Below are 15,795 nucleotides of genomic sequence, written 5' to 3'. Positions count from 1 at the left end.
CAAAAGCAAGGGCTAATTTTTTGCTATATAAGGGTAATTTTTTATTTTCCTCACAATTCAACATTGCCATCATACCATTTGTATACGCATATGCCCTAAGAAGCAAAGCCAATTAGGTTGCAATTTAAATAGAAAATAGATTACCTCATGACCTAGACTTCTAGAAAAAGTGTTCGACCTCTTGATCTAGACTTCCAGAAAAGTATCCAACCTCCTTGTACATGTATGTGAACAACATTTTTGGTGGCAGATACAAGAGCTTTTGTAAGAAGCTAAGAAAACATGTTTTAGTGAGGGATCATTAATAATACCTTGTCACACTAGCATAGATACAAAACATGTGAGACATGTAATTTTTGACATTTTTTTATAATAATGCAATTATGTCTCCCATCTCACCTCTGGGTTCACAACTTTCATGGCTTCTCTCTCTTCTTTCCTAACGTTTTAGTCTTTCGCTATCCTCATCACTCATTCTCTCTCCTCTCTTCTCTCTCTTTTGCTCTCCTTTCTCTCACCTCTCATCCCTTCTTGACAAGTGGTATCAAAGATTTGGTCTTTGATCCATTTGGCTCAATCTTTCCTTCATAAACTAGTTACATTCAGGTTCCTTAAGGATAGGGTGTTAGCTTGGAAATGGACATGTGTAGAGACCAAGGACAACCTAGTCAGAGCTAACAAGAGTACATGAAGACAAATTTGGAGGGATAATAGACAAAAGGGTAGGTCCTGCGCACAAAATTCAGGCCATTTTGGAGGTAAAATGGTTTAAAAAAAGGAGAAAATAGAGCTAGTTAGGGATAGAATTCTAGTTACTTTTCAAGATAAGCTTTCTCTTTTATCTTTCTTTCAAGATTTTTTACTGAAGCCGCTTCCACGGTGAATAACAAGAATTAGTCATTTTTAATTAGAAATCACTCTATCTTCTTCTCTAACCATGGGTTAAAGGATCAATAGATCAAGCCAAGCATAATGAGCATCATCATGACTAGATTAAGCAAGGATTAGTGATTAGCAAACTGCCTAAAATTTGCACTACACTTTGTGATGATTTATAGCTCCTCTTCTACAATTCATGTTAGCCATTAATCTATTGCCTATTGTTTGCACACTCCTTAGACAACTATTCAACAATCTTCCCATTAGGCTTCTAAAGCTTCAAATCTTCATCTTCTTTGCTGAAAACCATCAAAACGAGTAGGGGAGCCATAGCTACATGTTTAAAAGCTTCATTTTCTTCAATATTTGGCTCTTCCTAACTTCTAAGGCTTCTCTACTACCATTTGCAAGCAATATTGGCTTCGAGTTTGAAGACATTAGCAAGATTTCAACACATCAAGCTTCTTGGAGTACATAATGGAGCTATATTTTGGGGCTTTTGTTTAGGGAGCTTGAACCTTTATTTTTCAACTATTCAAGAGAACTCAAGAAATTGATTCTTCAATAATTTCATGATATTCAAGCATGGATGGGCTGAATCCAATGGATTTTTGGAAGCATGAAGCTTATTGAATGGATTTGGGACAATCTCTTTAACCATTGGAATCAATCATCTTCTTCATGTCAATAAGAGGTATCTCACATGCTTAATATCTAAAAATCTTTCTACATCCACTTGTTTTAAGCTTTTTCACTTGTTGATGGGAGATTTTTTATCAATTAAGTCTCTAAATTGATCAATAGATTAGAGATTAGTGCTTCTCTTCATTAATTAATCAGAGGCTATCAATTGAATTTCAATATTTATTCTAGTCCTCTTTCATCATGATTATGACTTATATTATCTTGATGCGTAACTTTGATTTGATTGTGCAATTCTCTTATACCCAATAAAGAAATATTGTAAAGGGTAAGTACTTGCAATCAGTGAGTCACTGAATTGCATCACTAAGACCCTCAACTATTCTTCATTTCTGGATTTCATTTTTTATTGATCAAATCTTGCATATCATTGGAGGCTGAAAGAAATTTTCAATTATGCATTTCATCCATGTTTTCTTAAATAGAATACTCTTGTCTCGTTGATATTCCCATCGAGGAAAAAGGTGGATATCAGGGGAGATAGTGGAAGAGTAGAGAGGTGACTCTCCCCCACTATTACAGATCCCAAAGGGATGCAAACAACCGACCTAGGGGAACTTTCCCCACCTCCTGGCGATTCGAAGCTTGTGTAGGGAGCCTGCCATGCCATTTTATCCCTCACCACAAATCTTGTGAGTGGAGTCATTGAAAACTTGAATATTTCACTTGAAGAACATTGATTAGGACCTCATCGGTCAGTTAGAGGGATTATATAGGTCTATTACAGGTTTACTATAGGGAATTTCAACCTATTTCACCCTTTATTAGTAGGATACAAGTGTACAGAGAAGTAACAAGGTACTTACGCAGTGATTGGAGTCGATATTCAGCTATCTATAGGTGCTATAGGTTATTCTAGGTTGATTACAAATTTTATACAAGCTATTTCACTCAAGTAGTGAATCGGGATCCATTTTAAGATACTATCTGCTTGGTTACAAGTGTTGCAGAGTGATTCAAAATTTTTCCAAGGCTTACATAGGGTAATGTAGGCCATATTTAATTTCTAAAGGTCATACACAAGGTATCACAAGGTTTGGAAACCTTAGTTTGGACCTAAGAGGGGTGGATAGACCAAAACAGTGCTTTTACATGTTGCAAGACTGTTGTATATAACAATAAAAGAATATCCCAAGAATATATTATTTTAATTTTAAAATGGAGTGCTGTACTCATCCTGAAGAGCTATTTTTTAACTTCTTTTTCCATCAAAAATTTCTCGATTTCAATATTCAAGTGAAAAGTTACAATCATTTTTGTGACAAGAGGTCTACAAGGATTGCACTGTAGCAGTGACCAAGAATGGCTGGATACAAAGGAAAGAATAAGGATAATGATGATATACATAAAAAAATCAAGGAAGAACAAGTGAAAATACCTAAGGCACATAATGATGGAGAAAAATCTCAAGTATATGATGCATATAGTACTCTCAATGCCACTCTTTGTAACCACAAGACTAAACATTTTGCCAAACATATGGAGTTAGTCTCTAAATTGGATCAAGTGATTGAAAAAATGGTTCAATCCAATATTCAAACCAAGGAAGCTATGGACTAGATAGCTCATCCTACAAAGGATTCCTTGGAAAAATTGGCTTCTTCTACTAGAGATTCATTGGGCAAACTTAGTACTCAAATCTCTATGCTTGTGGCAGCACAAAATGTTGACAAAGAGAGTAGAGACAAAGAGTCCTTTCTACCATCAAATAATAATCCTTAGCCAAGTATTATTGGAAATAAGGGTATACCATATACCACTTATGAGATTGGGGAGGCTTCTTTTAGGATTTATGAGTCTATTTTGAGCATTCATGGGTCAAATCATCCTCAAGCAACTAGAAGTCAACCACATATTCCTCCAAGTAAGTTTCAAATCAACTATCGTAGGAGTGCCTCTAATATTTCAAACCCCATTGGTAGTTACATGGATATGCAACCTCAAGTAACTAATTTACAAAAGGCTTTGTTGAGGGCCATTCATCACCACTAGCTAATTTGGAGGAGTGGATTTCAAAGTTAAAGTTCTATTTTGACATTTTTCCTAGGTCAAGTGACCAAAAGATCCACTTTGCTACACTTTACCTTGAAGGCTTTGCTCATATATTTTGGAGCTATATAAGGAGGAAAAATTAGCAAGTCGATAGTTAGGAGGGATTGAAAGCCAAGATGGCTCAAACATTCATCTCTTTTATTGAGAAGGAAAAGTTGTTTAGAAGATGGTATCAATTGGATCAAAAAAGCCTATCAGTTAGAGAGTATATCAACTTGTTGTTGAATCTTACCATGTATATAGAGAGTGTGAGTACTGATGCAAAATTGCATGAATATATTTATGGTCTGGAGCCTAATTTGTTAGCTTATGTTATGGCCTAAAAACCTGCCACACTATTCTAGGCTATTGAGCTAGTAGAGAGGTAAGCTTGCAAGTATAGGAAGGATATTCCCATGCAAGCTTCTTTTGGATAGCAAAGGGTTGTCGATAAACATGGCAATTTTGGTGGCAATTATGGAGGATCCAATACTTTATTTATGAGTCCAAAGACCTTGCATACCGTACTTTCAATGCTTCAAGATAGCAAAGTGATTCAAATTCAATAATCGACCATAAAGTTGAGCCTAAGTGAGGTGATAATAGACCCATAAATAATTTTGCAAACAATGGAAAGTTTATACTTATGGATCCTTTTAGAGAGAGAAAAGAGAAGGGTCTATGTTTCAAATGTAGTGAAAAATATATGGTTGATCATGCATGTAAGTGTACTTATAAGAATACCAAAGTGAAGAATTACAATATGATAGTACTTAAGGATGTGGATAATGAGGTCATTGAAGACCCAAGAACTATGATTTAACGTCGTCGCTCCTTTGCATCCACTACCAAACACACCAACGAGTTGAGAAGCTAGTAGAGAAGAAGAAGAAGAGAAAGAAGGCGATGAAGAGGTTCACCTTCCCTTAGTCCCTCACTCAATATACCTCTCGCTCACCCTCTCTCATTCACTCTCAATAATCGAAGCAAGACGATAGAATAGAATGCTTCAATAGTTGCACTGAGAGAGCTTCTATAGCATATGGACACACCAAAAAGGTTTTCTTCGATAGAGCTTCCACAACATGGATGTGCCAAAAGGGTGAATACAACTGAGACTTCCCACTCTTATATAGACATTTCCACTCTCTTGTAAATGAGAGAGGGAGAGGAGAGAGAAGAAAAAATGATAGAGAAAGAGGAGAGAGAAAAAGAGAGAAAAATCATTAAACCTAATAGGGAAAGAGAGATAGAAAGAGAGGGTGAGGGCGAGAGAGGGAGAGGAAATGAGAGAGGGAGAGGAAGAGAGAAAACGAAATGAGAGAAGGAGAGGAGAGAGAAAATGAGAGAAAAAGCATTAAACCTAATAGGGAAATAGAGAAAGAGAGGGTGAGGGCGAGGGAGGGAGAGAAAGAGAGAAAACGAAATATTATGTGCTAGGTACTGAGTACTAGGTACTAAATACTAGTATTCTATGATCCTATATGCTAGGTCATAGAAAAAGAGAGAGATGGAAGGAGAGGATAACAATCTAAGAAAAGAAAAGAATGATAACAAAAACAAATTGTTTGTTGTAACGTAGACAAAATGGAAAACGAGGAAGGTCTTGTTGTTCAAGATCGCGAGGCGTATCTTAATAAACGTGTCCCATGTCCTTGCTCTCAATGCAAACTGGCAATTAGACGAAAATGCCGATTGTCTATTGAACATGTACGACGATTTGGCAAAAGCGATTGCAGATTTTCAGCAAACGGTAATTTGAAGTTAATATCAATCATGCATTGTACTCGCAAGCTAATTGAATACCAGATACAATAAGATTGGATCTCGTTGGCAAATTTTCTATCCAGGGAGGTGATATCTCGTCCCAAGGGGGAGTGCACCCTTTGCAACCAATTAGAAGAGTACGTGGGCATGCGATGGATGGAGTGCAGGAGCCAATCCACCACTCGCAAGGCCAATCTATACCGTTAATGCAAGAGGAGACAGGCAACCTTCCAGACCTACCTACAATCTTAGAGCCTGAGATGGAGGCAATGATTGATGCATTGATTCCCATGGATGTCGAGACTTCTGATCCACTTAGAGAGGAAGCATCCATACCATTATATGATGGGTGTCGAGTATCTCGTGTGAAGACACTGCTTGCACTCTTAAGTGTGCAAGCAAAATACAGGTGGAGCGATACGAGTGTGACCGAGTTGTTCAGGTACCTTGTACATACACTTCATTGATTTGTTTTGGGCACTATTATTACAAACATTTGTGCTTTTTCAAGGTGTTTTATGATTTTTTTCAGGTTATTGAAATATCATATATTACCACCTGCAAATACCATGCTTGAGTCTCGTGATGATGCATGACATGTTTTACGAAAGCTTGGCGTGGACTACAATAACATCCATGCATGTATCAACGATTGCATACTGTTTCGAGGAGAATACGAGACTATGGAGACATGTCCAAAGTGTGGTGCTCACAAGTATCGACAGGACTTGCAAGGGCAAACCATCCCTCAAAAAGTTCTCAGACACTTTCCGCTTATCCCCCACATAAACCACATGTTTCATATATCCAGCATGGCGAGCTTGACAACATGGCATGCGCAGAATAGGTCCACGGATGGAGTTCAACAAATATCAGCGGATTCACATGCATGGAGCCACATTGACTCTACCTTCCCAGGCTTTGCCCGAGAGCCAAGGAATCTTCGGCTTGGTCTTGCAATGGATGGCGTGAACCCATTCGGTCTGCACTCAACTTCTTACAGTGTATGGCCTATAGTCCTTGTCAACTACAATATCCCTCCATGGCTTTCTACGAAGAAAGGGCATCTCATCCTTAGCTTGCTCGTCCTCGACCGCTATAAAGTAAAAAATATGGACGTGTATCTTAGTCCATTAGTCGATGAGTTTAAGATTTTGTGGGAGGAGGGGGTCACCGTGCAAGATATGAGCAGGTGCGATGGTCGGCGCGGTCAGCCAATATTCGAGCCATTCTCATGTGGTCGATGCATGACTTTCTATGATTGGGAGAGTGCTCAGGTGAGCAGGCCTCCGTTCTCGCTAGTAATATCTATATTTATCTCGTTCAAGCAAGTATTCACTAGGTCCTGGTGTTGGAACAAGTCTGGTTACCTCAAGTTATCATGCATGCCCATTGTGCGGGCCACAATTAGACTCCCGAAGGTCATGAACCATGAAGAAGATAGTATATCAAGGACACGTTGCTTTCTTACAGGAGAATCATGAACTCAGGGAAGGTTTCCTTGGACGACCTCCAACACGTATGAACGCCGCAAGCTGGTACAACCTGAAAATGGTCCATGCGGAATCACATCTAAATGGAATGCGACGGTTCTCAGTTTTCTACAAGTTACCATATTGGACCCACTTACAGATCAACCACTTGTTGGATCCCATGCATATTTTCAAAAATGTGGGAAGCTTGTTATGGGAGCACATCACAGGAAAGAGAGACACTATAGGGGCACGAATGGATTTGAAGAAGGTAGGTAAGATGGAGGTGCTTTGGCTGCAGTCGAGTGCTGATGGTCGCGTGTAGCTTCCTCGCGCTCCTTAGGTTTTGTCCACTAAAGAAGAGCGCATTGTGAAGCAAGTAATCAAGTCTATCCGCACTCCGACGGATGTGATGCGTTCTCTCAGGTCCACATTTTGTAAAGACAACTAATTATCAGGGCTAAAATCCCATGACTGGCATAAGATATATCAGGTTTGTACTACGAATGGATTATAATTAGCGTGGGCATTTTGCTATTTGGAATGTAGCCATTATTCATAATGCTTTCTCATTTGTGGCAGTTTGTACTATGGCCATTATTCATAATGCTTTCTCATTTGGAACCAAACAATGAAATGCTATGGTTCCTGAAGGACAATGATAGACTGACTAGAGATGTGGTGGTTGGAAATGGGGTAGAAAAAAGAATGGATGCCTCAATGGAAGAGAAGGTGAATCACTTTTGTATGTTGCACCATGCCTCTATGGAGACGTGGCTCGCCAAGTACCAGATCGCTAGGCAAGATCGAGAGGAAGCGCGAGCTGAATTCCAACGTAGTACAAATCATCGACCGATTCAATATCTCGAAGGCATGGAGGATATGCCACGGTTTTTGTCAACGCAATGGTTGCATGGAGCCTTGACCGCAGCGTCTCGCGAAGGGACAAAGGTCTCAATGGAGGACTGGGAATTCTCGAGGGGATGTAGTCCAAAGGTGATGAGGGGTTTAGAATCTGTCGTATCTAAATTTTATATAAGACATCTAATTTGGGTGTTTCAATGTACAGTACAAAATATATAGTGCAGCGTGGTCGCGCGGATGATATTTTCACGTGAAGTGTACTGACAAAATGAGCTCCACAATGGACTGTGATGTCATGGCAAGGTTCGAGCAAGAGAGCTGGCGACGAGCAACAGATCCAAACACGATTGTGGATGAGATGGAATATTTTAGGAACTTGCAAAGTATTGTTACGGTGGATTACCGTAGCTTCTTCATGATACTATTCAATGTGTAGTGGTTCAAAGTGGTACTTGGAGGAGCTAGAGCAACAGTTCGACGAGGTCCATCTGGATTTCTCGAAATAGATTCCAAAAAAAAAAAGGACTGATTTGCGCAACACCTTTGTGTTGCCGGCCCATTGTGAACATGTGCATGGACTCATTTGCTTGCTAATTGTATTACGACATGGTTTATATCACAATGGTTTGAACTCTCTTGTGCGTGTTTGTGAATAGGTAATCTTCTATCCAAACCCCCGACAACCTCGATGGTGGTATGCTATACCTTCAACTCCCCGAAGTGCGAGAGTATATGATCAAAGCGATGCTCCGAGCATAGATAAAGATAATATGCAAATAGAGGGGTCGATATTGCAAGGGGTGGAGGCCGTCAAAAGCTTGGAGCCAACATCGGCTAACAATGATGGAAATATAGGAGTCCAAGAATTCTTTGAGAACGAGGCGGACTCATTGTTTTGTGATGACATGTCTATCAACCTTCCAGTGTATGTGGAGTTGTGTCAGGAGATTAACATGGGACCATAGGATACTTCATACTTGGAGCATCCACTTACTCAATTCGTTGACCAATTGCTTATGAGGGTACATAAGATATGCATTTTAAGTGAGATTTTTTTAATGATTTATATCACTGTGCTTTGTATGATTTAAATTGATTATTCTAACATCATCTTTTGTCTGTGGAGGTTACATTTTCAGGATAAATCGAGGGATGAGCAATGAGGAGTTACAGGACATCTTCGCATGCATGTCTCTAGACCAGATCGCAAGATTCAGAGAGATGGCAGACCAGGAGCTGTCTCGGTCTTCGTCAAGGTGCTCTGCTAGATCTACTTCAGCTTTGAGCAGACGAGCTCGACGCTCACAACTTGTGCCAAAGGGAGGGAGTGCATCGAGATCAGGGGGATGCTGCAGAGATAGAGAGGCAGTGAGCCCGCGGTCGACACGGGATACAGGTGCGACTCCTCGCTCTCGTGGCCCTTCCAGGGAGTGTGCCTTAGGCTCAGGTGGATGCTATGGAGACACGGACGCGGTGTCTCCGTCTCGTCGTTCAGCTAGAGCTACATCACCTCCAGGATTTGTCACACCTGTGGGGACATCTACTCCAGGATTTGTCACACCTGTGGAGCTACGCCACCTCTAGGATTTGTCACACCTGTGGGGACGTCTACTCCAGTTACTCCAGCTTTTGCACAACCGTCAGCAGGTGGTACCCCTGTGGGTGCCACTCCGACAGATATTACCCCTGTCGGTACACCGGATGCACAGGGGTCTCCTGGATATGCCCAGGAGCGTGGACACAGATGGGAGAGGATACATCTTAGGTAGACTCCAAGGGGTTATGGGTATCTAGTCGATAGTAGGTCAGGAGCCATAATCATGAATGATGAGGGGAGGAGGGTGATGGCTCGCATGAGAGAGTTGTGCCAATAAGTTTTTCAACACAATGTCTTGGATCATTGGAAGAACATACTGGAGGGGAGCAAGGACTACATAGTAGCATCCTTGCACGAGGAGTTTCCGGTGCCAGCCGCAGTAGATAGATTCTCTACGGGCTGGATGATGGATTGCATGCATCCATACATGTCACATAGATGATCAGACGCACGCAAGGCAATCAAGAGTGGGGCTGCAAAGCCCGAGTGGTTAGATGCAGACGACTGGCGCCGACTGAGGGAGGAGGCTATAGATTCTCCAGGACGTTGGAGTCAGCAGGCGGGAGGCGACGAGGGCACGACTCGAGGCTGGAGTGGTCCATCATCTTAGGAGTGGCGGCCACAGGACATATTTGGAGGACTTTGTAAGTTTTTCTTTTGTTTTGCTTGTTTATTTTTTTAAAATATTATTTTGTACTGACAATCATGTTTCTAACAGTTAGCATTTTGCTTTCTTTGCAGCACTCCATTACAAATCGCGATCCGACTGTCCTTGAGACTCGATATGCAGAGAGGCATGGTCTCACTGCATTGATCGATCGATTGTATAGACGCGGCAGCTCTGTAAGTCACTGATCTTTCTTGTGTAGTTATCATGAGATATTTGAATGCATTATTGTATGGTGGACTGATGTGTTGTTTCTTTTTCTGCAAAGTCAATTCGATGCTCCTTTGCAGCGGGACGAGCTTTCGAGGGACGAGGATTTGTAGCTCGCCCTTGGATCCCTGGAGCTCATACACCTTTATTTTTGAGTCGCCTAATCTATGTAGACATTTTCTATATATTAGTGATATCCTGTCATAATTGTACCGATCGCTTTTTATGCAATCATGTATTTATTTCATGTATCAGTTTTATGATTTCAATATACATTGTTTTTGTTTTTTTCTTTAATTTCATGTTACCGTCGCTATTAGCATCGCAAATTTTACTACTCGCGTCGTTATGTACGTCGCTATCAGCGTTAGTGCCGATACCGCGACTGTTCTATGGCATCGCCAATAACGACGCATTTTGCGACGACAGGGGCAAATTTTGTTATTTACATTTTCGTCGCTTTAAATGTCGGTATAAGGCCTATATCTTGTAGTGAGAGGGAGAGGAAAATAGCAAAAGGGAATGAGAGAATGAGAGGAGAGAGAAAAAAATGAGAGAATGAGATGAGAGAGAAAATATGTTAAACATAATAGGGAAAGAGAGAAAGAGAGGGTGAGGGTGAGGGTGAGGATGAGGGAGGGAGAGGAAATGAGAGAGGGAGAGGAGAGAGAAAAAGAGAGAAAAAACGTTAAACATAATAGGAAAGAGAGGGAGAGGGTGAGGGAAGGAGAAGAAATGAGAGAGAGAGAGAGAAAGAGAGCAAAAGGAAATGAGAGGAGAGGAGAGAGAAAAAGAGATAAAATGTGTTAAACATAATAGGGAAAGAGAGAAAGAGAGCGTGAGGGTGAGGGTGAGGGAGGGAGAGGAAATGAGAGAGGGAGAGAAAGAGAGAAAAGGAAATGAGAGAGGGATACGAGAGAGAAAAAGAGAGAAAAAACATGAAACCTAATAGAGAAATAGAGAAAGAGAGGGAGAGGGTGAGGGAGGGAGACGAAATGAGAGAGGGAGCAAAAGAGAGAAATGAGAGAAATGAGAGAGGGAGAGGAGGGAAAGAGAGAAAGAGAGGGTGAGGGTGAGGGAGGGAGAGGAGAGAGAAAAAAGAGAAAAAAGAGAAAAAAGAAAAAACATTAAACCTAATAGGGAAAGAGAGAAAGAGAGGGAGAGAGTGAGGGAGGGAGAGGAAATGAGAGAGGGAGAGGAAGAGAGAAAAGAAAATGAGAGAGGGAGAGGAGAGAGAAAAAACATTAAACATAATAGGAAAATAGAGAAAGAGAGGGAGAGGATGAGGGAGGGAGAGGAAATGAGAGAGGGAGAGAAAGAGGGATAAAAAATGAGAGAAAGAGAGAAAAAAATGAGAGAGGAAGATGAGAGAGAAAAATAGAGAAAAAACATTAAACCTGATAGGGAAAGAGAGAAAGAGAGGGTGAGGGTGAGGGAGGGAGAGGAAACAAGAGAGGGAGAGAAAGAAAAAAGGAAATGAGAGAGGGGAAGGAGAGAGAAGAAAATGAGAGAGGGAGAGGAGAGAGAAAAAGAGGGAAAAAACATTAAACCTAATAGGGAAAGAGAGAAAGAGAGAGAGAGGGTGAGGCAGGGAGAGGAAATGAGAGAGGGAGAGGAGAGACAAAAAGCATTAAACATAATAGCGAAAGAGAGAAAGAGAGGGAGAGGGTGAGGGAGGGAGAGGAAATGAGAGAGGGAGGGAAAGAGAGAAAAGGAAATGAGAGAGAGAGAGAGAGGAGAGAGAAAAAATTGAGAGAGGAAGAGAAGAGAGAAAAATAGAGAAAAAACATTAAACCTGATAGGGAAAGAGAGAGAGAGGGTGAGGGTGAGGGAGGGAGAGGAAATGAGAGAGGGATAGAGAAAGAGAGAAAAAGAAATGAATTGTTGTTGTTTATAGTAGTAGTAGTAGTAGTTTTTTTTTCTCTTTTCTTGTTTATTGTTGTTTAGTTTTCTTGATTTTTGTTGTTGTAGTAGTAGTAGTTTTTTCTTCTTTTCTTGTTTATTGTTGTTGTAGTAGTAGTAGTAGTTGTTTTTTTTTTTCTTCTTCTTCTTTTCTTGTTTATTATAGTGGTCGTAGTCGTGGTAGTGGTGGTGGTAGTGGTAGATGTGGTGGTCATAGTCGTGGTCGTGGTTGTGGTAGTCGTGGTCGTGGTCGTGGTCGTCGTAGTCATTGTCGTAGTCGTGGTTGTAGTCGTGGTCATGGTTGTAGTCGTAGTCATAGTCGTGATCGTGGTCTTCATTGTAGTCGTAGTCGTGATCATTAAAGAAAATGAGAGAGGGGGAGGAAGAGAAAAAAGAAGAAGGAACGAGAGAGAGGAAATAAACATACAACATAATAAAGAAAGAGAAAAAGAGAAAGAGATGGAAGGAGAGGAGATAATGAATGGATAAAAAACAAAGAGAGAGTGGTGGCGAGGTCGGTGCAACACCACGAGATGGGAAACACTCCGACATATATATGTTAATCTATGGGTGGAGACTTTACATACATTAATTTTTACTGAGTTACAAGAGAAGAAAATCATTCTCAAACAATTTAAGAAAGAAAAAAAGAATGATAACAAAAACAAATTGTTTATCGTAACATAGACAAAATGGAAAACGATGAAGGTCTTGTTGTTCAAGATCGCGAGGCGTATCTTAATCAGCGTGTCCCATGTCCTTGCTCTCAATGCAAGCTGGCAATTAGACAAAAACGTCGATTGTCTATAGAACACGTACGACGCTTCGGTGAGTTTCAATCTGAGATCATTGATCACACGATCTTGGATTTTTCAGCGAACCATGATCGCCCTATTGACAAGCTATAATAAAATGATTCTTCGTATTGAATTGCTACAACTATAATTTTTTAGCATCATGGATATGTTGACACTACAAGGATTGAAACGTATAGCGACGGCGGGTAACGACGCAAGTAGTGGCATCGCTATTTGCGTCCCTATTTGCGTCGCATTTGCATAGCGATGCCCCACGGGGAAAAAAAAAATGCCAAAACCCGAGCACGGGTTCATTTCATACATTTTCATTGAACATTGAGAGAGAGAGAGTGAGAGAGAGAGCGATCGTCTTGCATAGGGTGAGAGAGGGAGAGCAAGAACGCTTGCCGCCGCCGTCGCCGTTCGCGAAGGAGAGAAGGAGCCTTCATCACGAAGAGGAGCCGCCAATAAACCCTCACCATATCTCATCGGTGAGTCCATTCTCTCCTTCTTTTGCTTGTTTAGGAGAGAAAATGAGAGAGAAAGAGAGGGAGAGGGAGAGAGAGAGGGAGGGAGAGAAAGAGAAAGATAGAGTGAGAGAAAGAGAGGGAGAGGGAGGGGGGAGGAAATGAGAGAGGGAGAGAAAGAGAAAGAGAGGGAGAGGGAGAGGGAGAGGGAGAGGGATGGGGAGGAAATGAGAGAGAGAGAGAGGGAGGGAGAGTGCATTCTCTCTCTCCCTCTCCCGTTTGCTTTTATAATTTGTGTATATATATTGAGAGAGGGAGAGGAAATGAGAGAGAAACAGAGGGAGAGAGGGAGGGAGGGTGAGGGAGAGGGAGGGGGGTGAAATGAGAGAACGAGAGAGAGGGAGAGTGTATTCTCTCTCTTTTTTATTTATTTTTTGTATAATTTGTATATAATGAGAGAGGGAGAAGAAATGAGGGAGAGGGAGAGGGAGAAAGAGAGTGAAATTAAAGAGAGGGAGAGGGAGGAAATGGGAGAGGGAGGGGGAGGAAATGAGAGAGGGAGAGGGAGGAAGAGAGAGAGGGAATGAAAGAGGGAGAGAGAAAGAGAAAGAGAGGAAGGGGGGAGGGGGGAGGAAATGAGAGAGGGAGAGAAAGAGAGGGAGAGGGAGAGGAAGAGGGAGAGGGAGAGGGAGGAAATGAGAGAGGAAGAGGGAGGGAGAGTGCATTCTTTCTCTCTTTTACTTTTGCTTATATGATTTGTGTATATATATTGAGAGAGGGAGAGAGAGAGGGAGAGGGAGAGGGAGGGAGGAAATGGAAGAAAGAGGGGGATGAAATGAGAGAACGAGAGGAAGGGAGAGTGTATTCTCTCTCTTTTTTATTTATTTTTTGTATAATTTATATGTAATGAGAGAGAGAAATTAAAGAGAGGGAGAGGGAGAGGAAATGAGAGAGGGAGGGGGAGGAAGAGAGAGAAAATGAGAGAGGGAAAGCGAGAGGGAGAGAGGAGAGAGACGAAAACATAATAGGGAAATGAGAGAGGGAGAGGGAGGGAGAAGAAATGAGAGAATGAGAGGAAGAGAGCAAAAGGAAACGAGAGAGGGAGAGGAGAGAGAAAAAAAAAAGAGAATGAGAGGAGAGAGAAAAAGAGATAAGATGTTAAACATAATAGGCAAATAGAGAAAGAGAAGGTGTGGGTGAGGGTGAGGGCGAGGGAGGGAGAGGAAATGAGAGAGGGAGAGGAAGAGAGAAAAAGAAATGAGAGAGAGAGAGGAGAGAGAAAAAGAGAGAAAGATCATTAAACCTAATGGAAAAATAGAGAAAGAGAAAGTTAGGGTGAGGGAGGGAGAGGAAATGAGAGAGGGAGAGAAAGAAAGAAAGGGAAATGAGACAGGAAGAGGAGAGAGAAAAAATGAGAGAGGGAGAGGAGAGAGAAAAAGAGAAAATTTATTAAATCTAATAGAGAAAGAGAAAAAGAGAGGGTCAGGGTGAGGAAGGGACAGGAAATGAGAGAGGGAGAGAAAGAGAGAAAGGTAAATGAGAGAGGGAGAGGAGAGAGAAAAAAATGAGAGAGACAGAGAGAAGAGAGAAAAACATTAAACCTAATAGGGAAAGAGAGAAAGAGGGTGAGGGCGAGGGAGGGAGAGGAAATGAGAGGGAGAGGAGAGAGAAAAAGAAAATGAGAGAGGGAGAGGAGAGAGAAAAATGAATGAGAGAGGGCAAGGGAGGGAATGGAATGAGAGAGAGAGAGAGGAGAGAAAAAGAGAGAGGGAGGGAGAGGAATGAGAGGGAGAGGAGAGAGAAAAGGAAATGAGAGAGAGAGGAGAGAGAAAAAGAGAAATATCATTAAACCTAATAGGGGAAAGAGAGAAAGACAGGGTGAGGGCGAGGGAGGGAGAGGAAGAGAGAAAACAAAATGAGAGAGAAAGAGGAGAGAGAAAAAAATGAGTGAGAGAGAGGAGAGAGAGAAAAAGAGAGAAAAACCATTAAACCTAATAGGGAAAGAGAGAAAGAGAGAGTGAGGGCGAGGGCGAGGGAGGGAGAGGAAATGAGAGAGGGAGAGGAGAGAGAAAAAGAAAATGAGAAAGGGAGAGGAGAGAGAAAAAGGAATGAGAGAGGGCAAGGGAGGGAGAGGAATGAGAGAGAGAGGAGAGAGAAAAGGGGAGAGGGAGGGAGAGGAGAGAGAAAAGAAAATGAGAGAGAGGAGAGAGAAAAAGAGAAATATCATTAAACCTAATAGGGAAAGAGAGAAAGAGAGGTTGAGGGCGAGGGAGGGAGAGGAAATGAGAGAGGGAGAGGAATAGAGAAAACGAAATGAGAGAGGGAGAGGAAGAGAGAAAACGAAATGAGAGAGAGAGAGAGAGGAGAGAGAAAAAGAGAGAAAAACCATTAAACCTACTAGAAAATGAGAGAGATGGAATGAGAGCATAACAATCTAAGA

The sequence above is a fragment of the Lygodium microphyllum genome, chromosome 16 (assembly GCF_053477565.2).
Source record: "Lygodium microphyllum isolate KBCC chromosome 16, Lygodium_microphyllum_v1.1.10, whole genome shotgun sequence".
NCBI lineage: Eukaryota > Viridiplantae > Streptophyta > Polypodiopsida > Schizaeales > Lygodiaceae > Lygodium > Lygodium microphyllum.
The sequence above is the reverse complement of the archived record's forward strand: the minus strand, read 5'-3'. Positions refer to the sequence as shown.